The sequence below is a fragment of the Alnus glutinosa genome, chromosome 10, assembly GCF_958979055.1.
Source record: "Alnus glutinosa chromosome 10, dhAlnGlut1.1, whole genome shotgun sequence".
Taxonomy (NCBI): Eukaryota; Viridiplantae; Streptophyta; class Magnoliopsida; order Fagales; family Betulaceae; genus Alnus; species Alnus glutinosa.
In genome coordinates, this window is record NC_084895.1 from 27,111,607 (window position 1) to 27,123,593 (window position 11,987).

General features: G+C 34.9%; 1 long non-coding RNA gene across 1 annotated transcript; it reads right to left on the minus strand.

Annotated features, from left to right (window-relative positions):
- Positions 1-1,287: 1,287 nt before the first annotated feature.
- On the minus strand, positions 1,288-3,799 carry LOC133878897 (uncharacterized). The gene is made up of 2 exons (XR_009902020.1): positions 3,657-3,799; positions 1,288-1,633 (listed from the first exon to the last, which is right to left on the minus strand). It is a non-coding gene; the product is annotated as an uncharacterized LOC133878897 (long non-coding RNA).
- Between the last annotated feature and the right edge of the window lie 8,188 nt (positions 3,800-11,987).

The following is an 11,987-nucleotide window of genomic DNA, read 5'->3' on the forward strand; positions in this document are numbered from 1 at the left end:
TCTGCATCGCCAGGAGTGAGAGCATATACCCTAGCCTGGGTAAATTGTTTCTGTCCGCTTCCCTTTTGCTGAGGTTTGTCTCCCTCCTTTGCCTTGGGGCAGTCTCGTACAAAATGTCCGGTTTGACCACATCGAAAACAAACATTAGTCCCCATACGACATTGTCCTTGGTGAGGACGATTACATTTAGGACAGAGCATACTATTGAATGGGGCTGATCTGCCTTCTTCGAATTTAGCTCTATGGTTATTCCCATTTTGTCTTCGTTTCCACGATGGTTGATTATTCCTCACAGGAGGTGCAATCCTTTTTCTTGAGTCTGCCATTGCTAGAGCATTCTTCTTAATGCTGTCTTCGGCCAAGGATGCTTTGTTGACTAACTCCACAAAATCTCTGATTTCAAAACATATGACCTGATCAAGGATTCGTTGATTGAGGCCTTGTTCGAACTTCCTCACTCGGTTTTCTTCATCTGCTACTAAGTATGGCGCGAATCGAGCTAATTCATTAAATCGAGCAGCATACTGGGCAACCGTCATATTCCCTTGGGTGAGGTCCATAAATTCCCGTGCTCTAGCGTCTCTGAGGATTTTAGGAAAATAATGCTGAAGGAACTCCTTTTGAAAACGCTCCCAGGAGATCGCCCTTTCATTTCCTAATTCTTGGACTAGTAGAACTTTCTTAGCATTCCACCATCGTTTGGCTTCACCAGACAGTCTGTAAGCGGTATATTGTACCTTCTGCTCCTCTGTACATCCTGCCAGCTGTAATATTTCTTCAACGTCTACTAGCCAATTCTCAGACTCTATAGGACCTTGTTTCCCGTCAAACATCGGAATGTTAAGCCTTTCAAACCTTTTGAATGGGCAACCTTGCTCCCCGTCGCGAGGTATCTCGCTTCTGTAGTCGGTTATGGCTGTGACGAACTGTCTAGCCATATCTTGAAACATTTGAGCCACATCAGGGATAGCTTCGGTCCTTATGCCTTGCGATGATCCTTCTCCTTCGTCAGCCATCGCTCTGCAACGTGTCGTGTTTTAGAATTTCCTATCTCTTAAAATAAAATTTTAATCATAAGCGTAGTGATGCAACCTATCCTAAGTCTAGGTTTTCATGTTGCTACCTAGGTTTTCAGCAAGTCAACATATGATTGACTATGCTCTGATACCATGCTGTCACGCCCCCGTTTTGGGATGTAAGGGGATACGTGAACTTGAGAAAAATAAAATCATCCACAAATATAATTCTTTTTATATTAAAAGAGGATAATACAATAAACACAAAATGTAGATTAATACCCATAATTTCACATATGTTATAAGTCTTCGTAATATTTCAGCTAATACAAACAGCCAGGGATCACAAAATAAAACACTGATCATATACAAAAAAAACTAATCCGGTCTTCGAACTACTTCTTGGAGGTAACTTCTACTATCTCCAAACTGGTCCGGACTAGCAGTGTCATTACTATACATAAACAAAATAAATCCCTGACTAAACGTTATGATCACGGGCTATCAAAACAAACATAAACCCACTGATCGGCATCAATGGGCCAGAACTGTGAATCATCATAGGTAGCGACCCCTATGGGTACGCCCGCTATGAGGATGATGATATGAAGCGCCATCTGAAAAGAATTGTAAGGGTAAGGGGGTGAGTTCAACAACTCAGTAAGTAACACAACAAAACATAAGATATAATATAAAATTAATTTACACATTTAAAAATTTTCACATAAATAAAAATTCAGTAATAATAAGAAACGTGCATTCATAATAATCATTCATAATGTGTAAGTTTTGTCTACCACTGGTCCACTTCCGCATTTTAACCATGAGCGGTGCACGTTGGGCTCGTCCAAAGGACCGATCCCGAAGGACCCATAGGCTCATCCTGTCGTCACAGGGGAGAGCTGCCGGGTTAGGAAGCTCCCTAGGTGAGAACCTCCCCGGCCGATAGCCCCACACTTTTGGTGTGGTTGCCCTGCTACCCAGCATTGTAATTAGTATAAGATCCGGATCACAGCATTATGGTACCGTGTGACAAAACTTTGTGTGGTGCACATAAAACAAGTATTCAATCATAATTTCATCATCATGTTCATATAGTGCGCATGTAGCACATATGTCATCATCCTCATTCTCATGATGCACATCCAGTATATAATGACCATCTTCATTCATTCATGTGATTACAAATAACATATTCATTATTTCATACCTGAGATAATAGAACAATTAATGTTAAAGTGAAAGTCTTTCGAAAATTCCCGACATTTTTCTTTTGAAAGGATTTTATTTAAAAACTTGCCGGGGTTTTTAGGGTTGTGTTTCCTTACCTGAATTTTCTGAGTGTAACTAGTTCCTCCTTCCTAGATTGGATCACAAGAATATATTTTTAGAGGATAAAATAATCAAATTTGGTGCATAATATATTGAATTAGATTAGCTAAAAGACTACTGTATTTTACGGCAAGCATCAAACCAATATTCTCCACATGTTTATTGACAAATTTGAAAGATACAAGTAAGGCTAAAGAACCTTAAAGTCCATATAGATTATGACAAATCACTTATAGTATAATATTGGCTAATGGTCCAATGATGACCAGTCTGAATGCATGTGCACCATGTAATAGTCATATAGTCTATAGGAGTTGGACTAAATACTATGTCAGATAATTAAAGCAATTGTCACTGTTTGGGCTTGAAGTCATTTCATTTTTTTTTTTTTTTTTTTTTTTTTTTTTTTTTTTTTCATATTACGTTGTTCTCTGTTCTGATGTGGATTCACTCTAAGTTTTCCAAGTACATGACACTGTCAAATGAAATAGTTCTAATGGCAACACTTAAGATGGCTTCTTTGATTTCTATCTCAACATCTAGAAACATTACTTAGCCAAACTATAAAATCGACATCCAGATTTGCAAAGCAACTCACACATAATTTCAATACTCATATAGTTGATCACAAATATAAAAGCCTTCTACAAAATATAATCACTGAATGAAGAAGTAACCTGTCGACAGCCTAATGAGGATCAAACAAGCATTTCCAAACTAAAACACCAACCAAACTCAGTTATCCATACCCAGCATCTCAAACAGAAAAATAGAAGTTAAAACCCATTCTGTTTTACGAATCAAAAGAAACTTCCCTCAAATAAAAACTGAAATCTGAACGAAGAAACCCAACAAAACCCATCTTTGAAAAACGAAATTCAAACTCCCCTGCAGCTTGCCGACGCCGAGCCGTGGCCTGCCGGCTCACTGCTCTAGCCCGCCCCAACCGGTGGTTCACCCACCGGTTCACTCTTCCTTCTCCCTCTTTCAATCTCTCCCTCATCTCTTCCTCTCAGTTGGGCTCAACAGGAAAAGAAATCAAGGAACCAAACAACTTTAAAATTTCATTACCCAATCTGCTGCTACTAAAATTCATACCAAAAAAAAAAAACCAAAGCCCAAAAAAAATCTTCACCACCCGCACGTTATTTCCAAGAAGAAAAATCAAAAATTTCAATACCCGGTTGATAATTCTTCTTCCACCGAAAATCCCTCTTTGAACCAGAAATTTTCATAATCAATCACCCCAAATCAGAAACCAAAGATTACACAATCCAGTTCTAAATCATTTCTACAAAATATACTCACAGGGAATCACCGGAAAACGGCCTCCGGTGGCGTCGCCGGCGCGGGACCGCGGCCTGCCGGCCCTGCGGTTCCGTCCGCCCAGTCCGGTGGCTAGCCCACCGGCTGGGTCTTCTCTCTTCCCCACCTCCCTCACTCGGCCGGTCTCTCCCTTTCCCCACTCTGTTTTCTCAATTTTTTCCCTCTTTCCAACTCTCTCTCAGAACAGGAAAAGAAAAAGAAGAGGGAAGAAAGAAGCAGGGGAGAAAAGAAATACTAAGGGCGTCCAACCAACGAAAAAGGAAGAGGAAAGAAAGAAAATAAAATAGAATAACTTCTAGCAACATAACACTTCAAGAGTCAATTAATCGCAACCCAAAAACAGAAATTAAAGTTCAACTCAACACAGTTTAATCAGGGATTTTTCTCAGAATTACAGTGCTACGAACCACCATAAATTATTCACAAAAGCTTTACAAACGAAACAAAGAAGATTGATTACCTGCTGGGTTAAGTTCTAAAAATGACTAAGAAGCTGAATTTCCTGCCGATGCCTTGATGCATGGCGAGGACAGTGGTTATATAGAAGAAGAAAAGAGCTGTCGTGGCTAACAGGTTGGTGCATGGGCTCAACGTGGGTTTCATTGGACTGAGACATGGCAAGAAGTGTCTGGAGATTTTTGCAATTTGTCACGAGAGAGATGAAAGGTGGAAGACGTCGTGCGAGTGAAAAAAATAATACTTCTTCAATTAAACGACGCCGTTCAAGAGGACTGATGATTTGATTTTTTTTTTTTATTTTTTTTTTAAAACATATATATATATATATATATATATATATATATATATATATATTTATATCTGTAATCATTCTTTTAAGCTCAAAAAAAAAAAAAAAAATATTGAAAGAATTTGGGGTGTTATATAAATGTAATATATATTTAATATATTAGTGACATGCTGCATGCAATATATAGGCCGGTCGCCAAACCATAATATTTTATGTAAATTTTAAATATTATATATAAATATATATTTTTGGTGTTATTTGTAATACGCAAATACAAACCCTAACCCTGAGAGTATGTACTACACACACAACAAATTAACCCCTAACGCATAAACCATATTTAAGAAACTCAACCTGTAAATCCTACTTTTTATCTATATCACATAGCCCTAAAATATAACCATAAGTACAGTACATACTATATATAATTATAAACCATAACTAAATATAGCACAAATCTAAGGTTGGGGTATATACGTGTCATTATGCATGTATATAGTAATAACAATAAGATTTTTTTATAAAAAAAAAAAAAGGAAAAACATTTAAATACAAGAATTTATTTGCATAGTGTACAAAACTAATTAGTTTATAAACTCTAATTTGGTATAGTGTACCTAGTAATATATTTGTTTTTTTTGAAAAAAAATGAAAAAAAAAAAAAAAAAACCAACAGTTGACCACGTGGCATACTTACACATGGCCAACATAAGGCCACGTGTCCTATTAATACACGTGGCGAAAATCCGCCACTAGAATTTTTACACGTGGCCATCTGGCCACTAATAAAATACACGTGGCCATATGGCCATGTGTATTAGTAAACGTAGCCAGATGGCCACGTGTATTAGAGCATGTGGCCAAATGGCCATGTGTATAAATACACGTGGTCAATTGGCCACGTGTAATAAATACACGTGGTCAATTGTTTTCACGCCCCAGATAGCCACGTGGTCACTAAGATACGTGGCTATCTGGCCACGTGTCTACAGTAACCGGTACTGTAAACACGTAGCGATCTGTAATGTTTTTTGTAGTGATTGCTAATTTTTAAATATTGAAAGCAAGATCGAAAGAGCTGTCCAGTTAGAGGAATGGGGAGGGTTAAATGTATTCTCTCGATTCTCTCCAACAAATAACTTCAGATAATGAAGAAAAAATGAGAGGAAAACGGGCATGGTGGATCAAGGCCTAGCCTTGTAGGATTCTCCTTTCTTTCTTTTTTTCTTTTCTTTTTTTTTCTTCTGGTCACAAACATACTCAAAATCAACATGGAGATCCAGTATAATCGGTTAGACCGCTGATTTTTTCATATAATAAACATTTGTTAAATTATATTCCTTTTTTTTTTTTTTTTTTTTTTTTTTTTTCGAACAAGAAGCATGTGGTCCTTCAATTTCTAAACAAGCCAAAAGGCATTACAACAACAGATAAGGGGTACAAGCTAAGACACCCCTACATCTATAATCAGACTAAATCTGACAAAGCAGCTACTTAAACAATACACAAAAATTACATGAACACCTATTGAAGCCCTTTTTTACAATTAAGCACACCCTAAAAAGATAAGAGGGTTGATCTAGCTATCACAGCCAACAAATAAGTTTAGTAAAAATTTATGTATTACAAAGACACACTGTGATACACAGAGAAAACTAGAGAATAGACACACACAAACATAAACAACAGAGAGCCAAAACACTATCCACCATTTGAGGGAAGGCAAACTGCCACCGGAGATGGCGCGTGTCCTTGAGACTCCCCAACAGCAAAAACAATTAAACTCCTCCATCCTCCGACCACCACTACCCATGACTTGAAAAACATGGCATGATTTACACGCGCCCATTAGGAAGAAAATCCCCCCACGTGTAGACCACATGTCGGTAAGAAAGAACGGCAAGGTCACCGGATTGTGACAGTCGAAACAAAAGAAGAGGGTGATCACAGTAGGGAAGCGCGTGTCTTAAAGAATCAATGGAGAATAACAGATCTGGCTCACAGGGATGGAATCATCTATTGTAGCTCTGCCAGAAATCCACGAGAGACACAAGGAAGACGGTCGATCTTCCAAAAGACGACGAAAACCGTGAAGGCTTACCTGTCATAAACAAAGAAAACAACAAAAACAACAAAATAAACAAAACAAACTCTTTAACTCCTACGGGTTAAGAGACAAAACCTCCACCGTAGAACATCCGAGAGGAAAACATACTCCCTGCCCTAATGTCAGGGAGAAACTAGCCTACCCTCCAATGGTAAAAACCATAAAGGGGCAAAAAAACCTCCTAGAAAGCTAGGAGAACTAGAGACCGGGAGGAGGGAGGGTGACCTCCCTCCCCCGGCAAGAAAACTCTGAAGAAGAAACTTGTTCTACTTCTCTCTCTATTAAATAATATTCCTAATACTGAATATATGTAAAGAATAATAAATAAGTACTAAAAAAATAGCATATCTTATTAAATAAGCTTTTTTAAAAATCGAGTGCAATTAACTTGAGTTAGGATTTTAGATTATGTAATTAACGTGATAAATATACGTTGACGCGTCATTTAAAAAATATAAATAATGTGGCATAATTTATATTATTAGACGCAATAATATTAAATCATGATCTTGAAATGGGTTTCACTCCAATTGCATATAATACAAAAAGTTAATATAAGACATGTTTGGATTGATAAACCTCGTTTAATTTCATGTACACTAAATTCACTGATGTGTATTTTGTACATGTAATGTGTTGGGAATAACAAACAATTCGGTCTTTATGGATTTTGTGATAACTTTTTTTAAAAAAAATTTCCTATTGTAAAAGGGAGGTGGGGGAAGACCAGCATTGGTCCATCTCGATTTTATATTTTTAATAGATTTTTTTTTTTTGAAAAATGCATTATATTATAAGATTTGATTCTTGTACAACATCAATACAATAACTGCATAACAATTCTTCACATGAGGGTGGACCCCAGTATGTGGGACCCACCCTCATGTGAGAGATTGTTGTACAATTATTATATTGGTGTTGTAAATCTAACATTTTCCTTATATTATTTAAGGAATATTTACTTTTCTTTTTTAGTAATCCTCTTATAGTAGAGACTATCTATTCCTAAGACTGGCGGGCAATGAAACAAAAGAGAAATCCTACCGTCGATATAAAAGGATAACATGCCAAACCAAATAAGAGCACCATGGAACAAGATGAAGCTAGCTATGGCGAGAAAGGTCAATAGCTTAGCCCATATATTATAGGAACATGATTTCTACACAACAATTATGCACGTATCAAGAGGCGTGGGTGAGTCCTATATGGTGGGTCCCACCACATAAGTCCCACGTGAGACCCAACCCAAGTCTATTGTCTCTTGCACAACAGTAAATATTTATGTATATTATATATAAAAAATAGACATTTAATTCATATAAAAATAAGTCAATAGCAAAAAACCATAAAAGTCAAACTAAAGAGTTTCGTTCAAACAAAACAGCATATTTCACGTGTCAGGAACAAACACACTTCTTTTATAACGAATGCGGCCCCGTTTGAAATTCACATTCTCATCCTCTTCCCTTATGTTCACTTCTCAAAAAAAACATCAACTTCAAATCATTCTTAATTTTTTTTTTCATTTATTATATCACATCAACATTTTTTTATTATTTTTTAAATAAAAAATTCATTACAATACAATTTTTTTTTTCTTCACTTTTTCATATAAATTATTTCAATTTTATATCACATCAATCTTATTTTTCAATCATTTAAAAAAAAAAAAAAAAATCCCTAAGGAGAGGAGAGGGATGATGGATTTTCAAACGGAACCGAAATCTTATTCGAACGACATAACGTCTAGTCGTCTACATGTGTTAAAAGGAAAACGCGCGAGTAAACCAACTAACACACTCGATCTCGTCTGAACGAAATTGGATCTCCATGTTAACTCAATGTGTGGGATTAGCAGGTGAGAAGAGACGCTGGCTTAAAATGTATTTAATGCAAGTTTGTTCAAATGAACCTTAATTTCGTTCAAACGAGATGAGCAGTAATCGATCAAATTCGTCTATTTAAAGCAGTGCAACTAAATGACAAAGTTTGTTTTTTGTTTTCCTCTAAGTGCTACGAGTTAAAGGATGCATTTTTGTTGAATGTTTGAGTAAAACCTAAGTGTGATAGTGAGTGTTTAGATTTTGGCCAATGTGGGTGGTTCCTATGGCCGGTCTGGAGGTGTCTGAACCACCCCTTTTTTGGCATGGGATAGTTTCTAACATCTATACATGTTTTTCATTTCGCTGATCATTTGGTCTAAAAAACAAGCTTACAAGGCAAAAACCCATTTAATGCCGCATAAGTAGTTTTAGGATCCGTTTAGATTTACGGTTACAATTTAAAAATGTGCGATTTTTTACAAACACAATTAAACATTTGGTAAAAATGCGGTTTGCTCTTTAAAATCACAGTTTAGCCTTTAAAATTGTGCATTTTAAAAAATGCACCCATTTATCTATGATTTTTTTTTTTTTTTTTAAAAAAAAAAAAAACTCTCCAACGATACATTTTTCTGCAATTTAATTTAAAATTGCACTTTTATACCGTGAAATGACAATGCCAAACACATACTTAGACGGTTTTGAACGGAAAGAGTGAAAAAAAAAAAAAAGGTGAAAAAAACTTAAGAAGTTAAAAGTCAAATATAAAAACCGACAGAATAAATTAAAATTTCGTGATTATATGGAGTCCAATTATTGGATACAATTATCTTACGGGCAGTAAATTGGCGTCCATTTCTCACACAAAAGGTTCAAAAATCCAATTTGTAAACCAAATACTGAACATTTTATGAAAAGTCTACTGAATTTGTAGTGTTGTGGGAGCTACCTCACCTTGAGAGGTGATAGGGCTGCCGCCCCTTCGTTGCTAGGACTGCCACCAACGGTCCATCCCTCTCCTTTAGTGGGAGAGGAGTTTAGACTATGTAATTTTGTGGACCGATATGATATATATGCGTTAATTAGCTAAACAGTGTTCTCAATGGGTAGCTCAATCGGTTGGGGATTACACCTCATGAAGCGGAAGTCACTAGTTCGAATCTCTTCTCGTCCTCTTACGTGGACATGTCAAAAATAATAATAATAATAATTAGTTAAACAGTAAGTTGACAACTGGACTTATTTTAAATTGCGGTAAAAATCAGAGACACATGCAAGACTAAATTGGAATCTCATAAAAACTTTAAAATTAAAATACTATTTTCAAATTGTTGATATATTGTCATATAAGTATTTATCATTTTTTTTTTTCTTTCTAATTCAGCATTTATCACTCTAATATTTACCATATTTTACACAATATTGATTTACTACAATGTTAATAAATTAATTTAAAAACAAATTAATTTTTTTTTTAAATATAGGGATGAAATTAAATTTTTTAAAATTTGGGCGACAAAAATCAAACATAGGCTTAATTTCAAGGACGAAAGCTAACATAAACATGATGAAGAGGCTTTTCCAATTAATTAATTAATATAAAATAATATTATATTTTAGAGAGATGCTATTTTGTATTATCTTGTCCTTCTCTTCTCCTTCTTTGATGATGTGACATTGTCAATCTACCTTTAGATCAATCTTAATTAAAAAGAAGGGACATGATATACATTATTCCCTGGATCAATTCTCTCATCTTCTCACTTTTAAAAATTATTATTGAATTTATGGATCCATGTGTGAAATAACATGTATCTTATAAATTCAATGGTGATTTTAAAAAGTATGAGGATGGGAGAAGGACAAGAGGATGAAATGAATAATTTCTCTTATAATAAAGCATACGGAAAGAAAAACGATTCATTTCTTCTTCCCGTCCTTCTTTCATCCTCACACTTTGAGAATCACCATTGGATATTTTAGGTTTATGTGAGTCCCTCGTATAAGCCCTACAAATTTAATATTAATTTTCAAAAAAAAATGATGAAAAAAGGACAGGAAGAAGATATATAATACTTCTCTTACCGAGAAACTAACATAAATCCGTTATTTGTTTCAAACACCCCAAATAAAGTATTGCATGCCCAATTATGACAGTTAATTGCTTCCAATATTAATTAATTATCTGCCAATGCATGGAATGCAATTATTTTGGAGTTGTTTTCCTTTATAGTAGCATCTAATATATTTCTTAATTTGCTTCTCCAAAGAAGGATAAATTCACTGTAGTCTCTAGCTACCATATTTACTTCATATTTAGAAATCATATTCTACATTTTCTAATATTTTTGATCCTATCTTTCTCTTATTCTCCAATTTTTAAAATCAATAATTCGATTTGTAAAACCTAGGGGTGAAAACCCGATTACGGTTATCAGTTATTAGCTAAAAACGGTAACCGTAATTGGGGTAGCCAGTTGGCCAAAATCGCCAACCGGCTCCAGTAACCGAGTAGCCGGTTAACTAATTTTTTAATTACCAGCGGTTATCGGTGGGTACTCAGTTATCTGGACCGGTAACTAAAATTTTTAAAAATTGAGTCTTTTAAGCCTAATATTGGTATTGAGCCTACTTTTTGGGCTTACTTTAGACTTTTTTAGCCATTTAAAAAAACATTTTTAACCTTTTTTGCCCAATATGTTGACCTAAGTTGAAATGAAAGTAAAAATGTAAAACCCTAAATATTATTATTTTGGTTTTTTAAATATATATATAGACACACACATACATGGTCACCGATTATAATCGATTTCAATATTTTTTAAAATAGGTAACCGCTCCAGTAGAGGCGGTTACCGGTTATTTTCAACTGAGTACCAAATCGGTTATTCGGTTACCGACAAGTTATAACCAGTCGGCTTTACACCCGTAATAGAACTCACACGTGGGTGTTATGCTATCCTACACATCTAATAATTAATTTTTTAAAATGAGAGAATGAAAGAAAGACCCAAATATATCAAATAGCATATCTCTAATCAAAATAATGGTTTCAATTGGACAGTCAATTAAGTGTGCAGTGTATAGAAAAATAATAAAAGTCATTCTCCTAATCGTCCGTTATACAATTTTTTAAAAGCGAATTTACAAATCAACCAATTAATATTAATAGCATATCAACTGGAAACTGTCTCCCACCCTACTTAACTGCACCGACAGCCGCAGCCTTCCATTTCCGTACGTCTAACTGATGTGATAGACATCGACCTTTGGCAACTGAATCATCTTTTAGCCTTAAAGCAGTGAATGAGACATGACTTCTTTTTTTTTTATTTATTTTTGTCGGTGACATAAGTTTGTTGAGTTGGGAAAAAAAAGATAGTGCATTTCTTCAACACATTTTCGGACAATTTTAAGTTTTAAATTTATATATTGATTTATTAGACCCATATTTAAATCTCACAAATTCAATGAATAAATTTAAAAATAAAATGTGTAAAAAATATATTTATATCATTTCTGCACTGGAGATAAGTTTTTTAAAATTCATTTTATTTTTTAAATGTAAGGAAATAGTTTTTATTTTTATTTTTTTTATATTCCCTAAATCAAGGAAATTAAGAGTGCTACCTTAA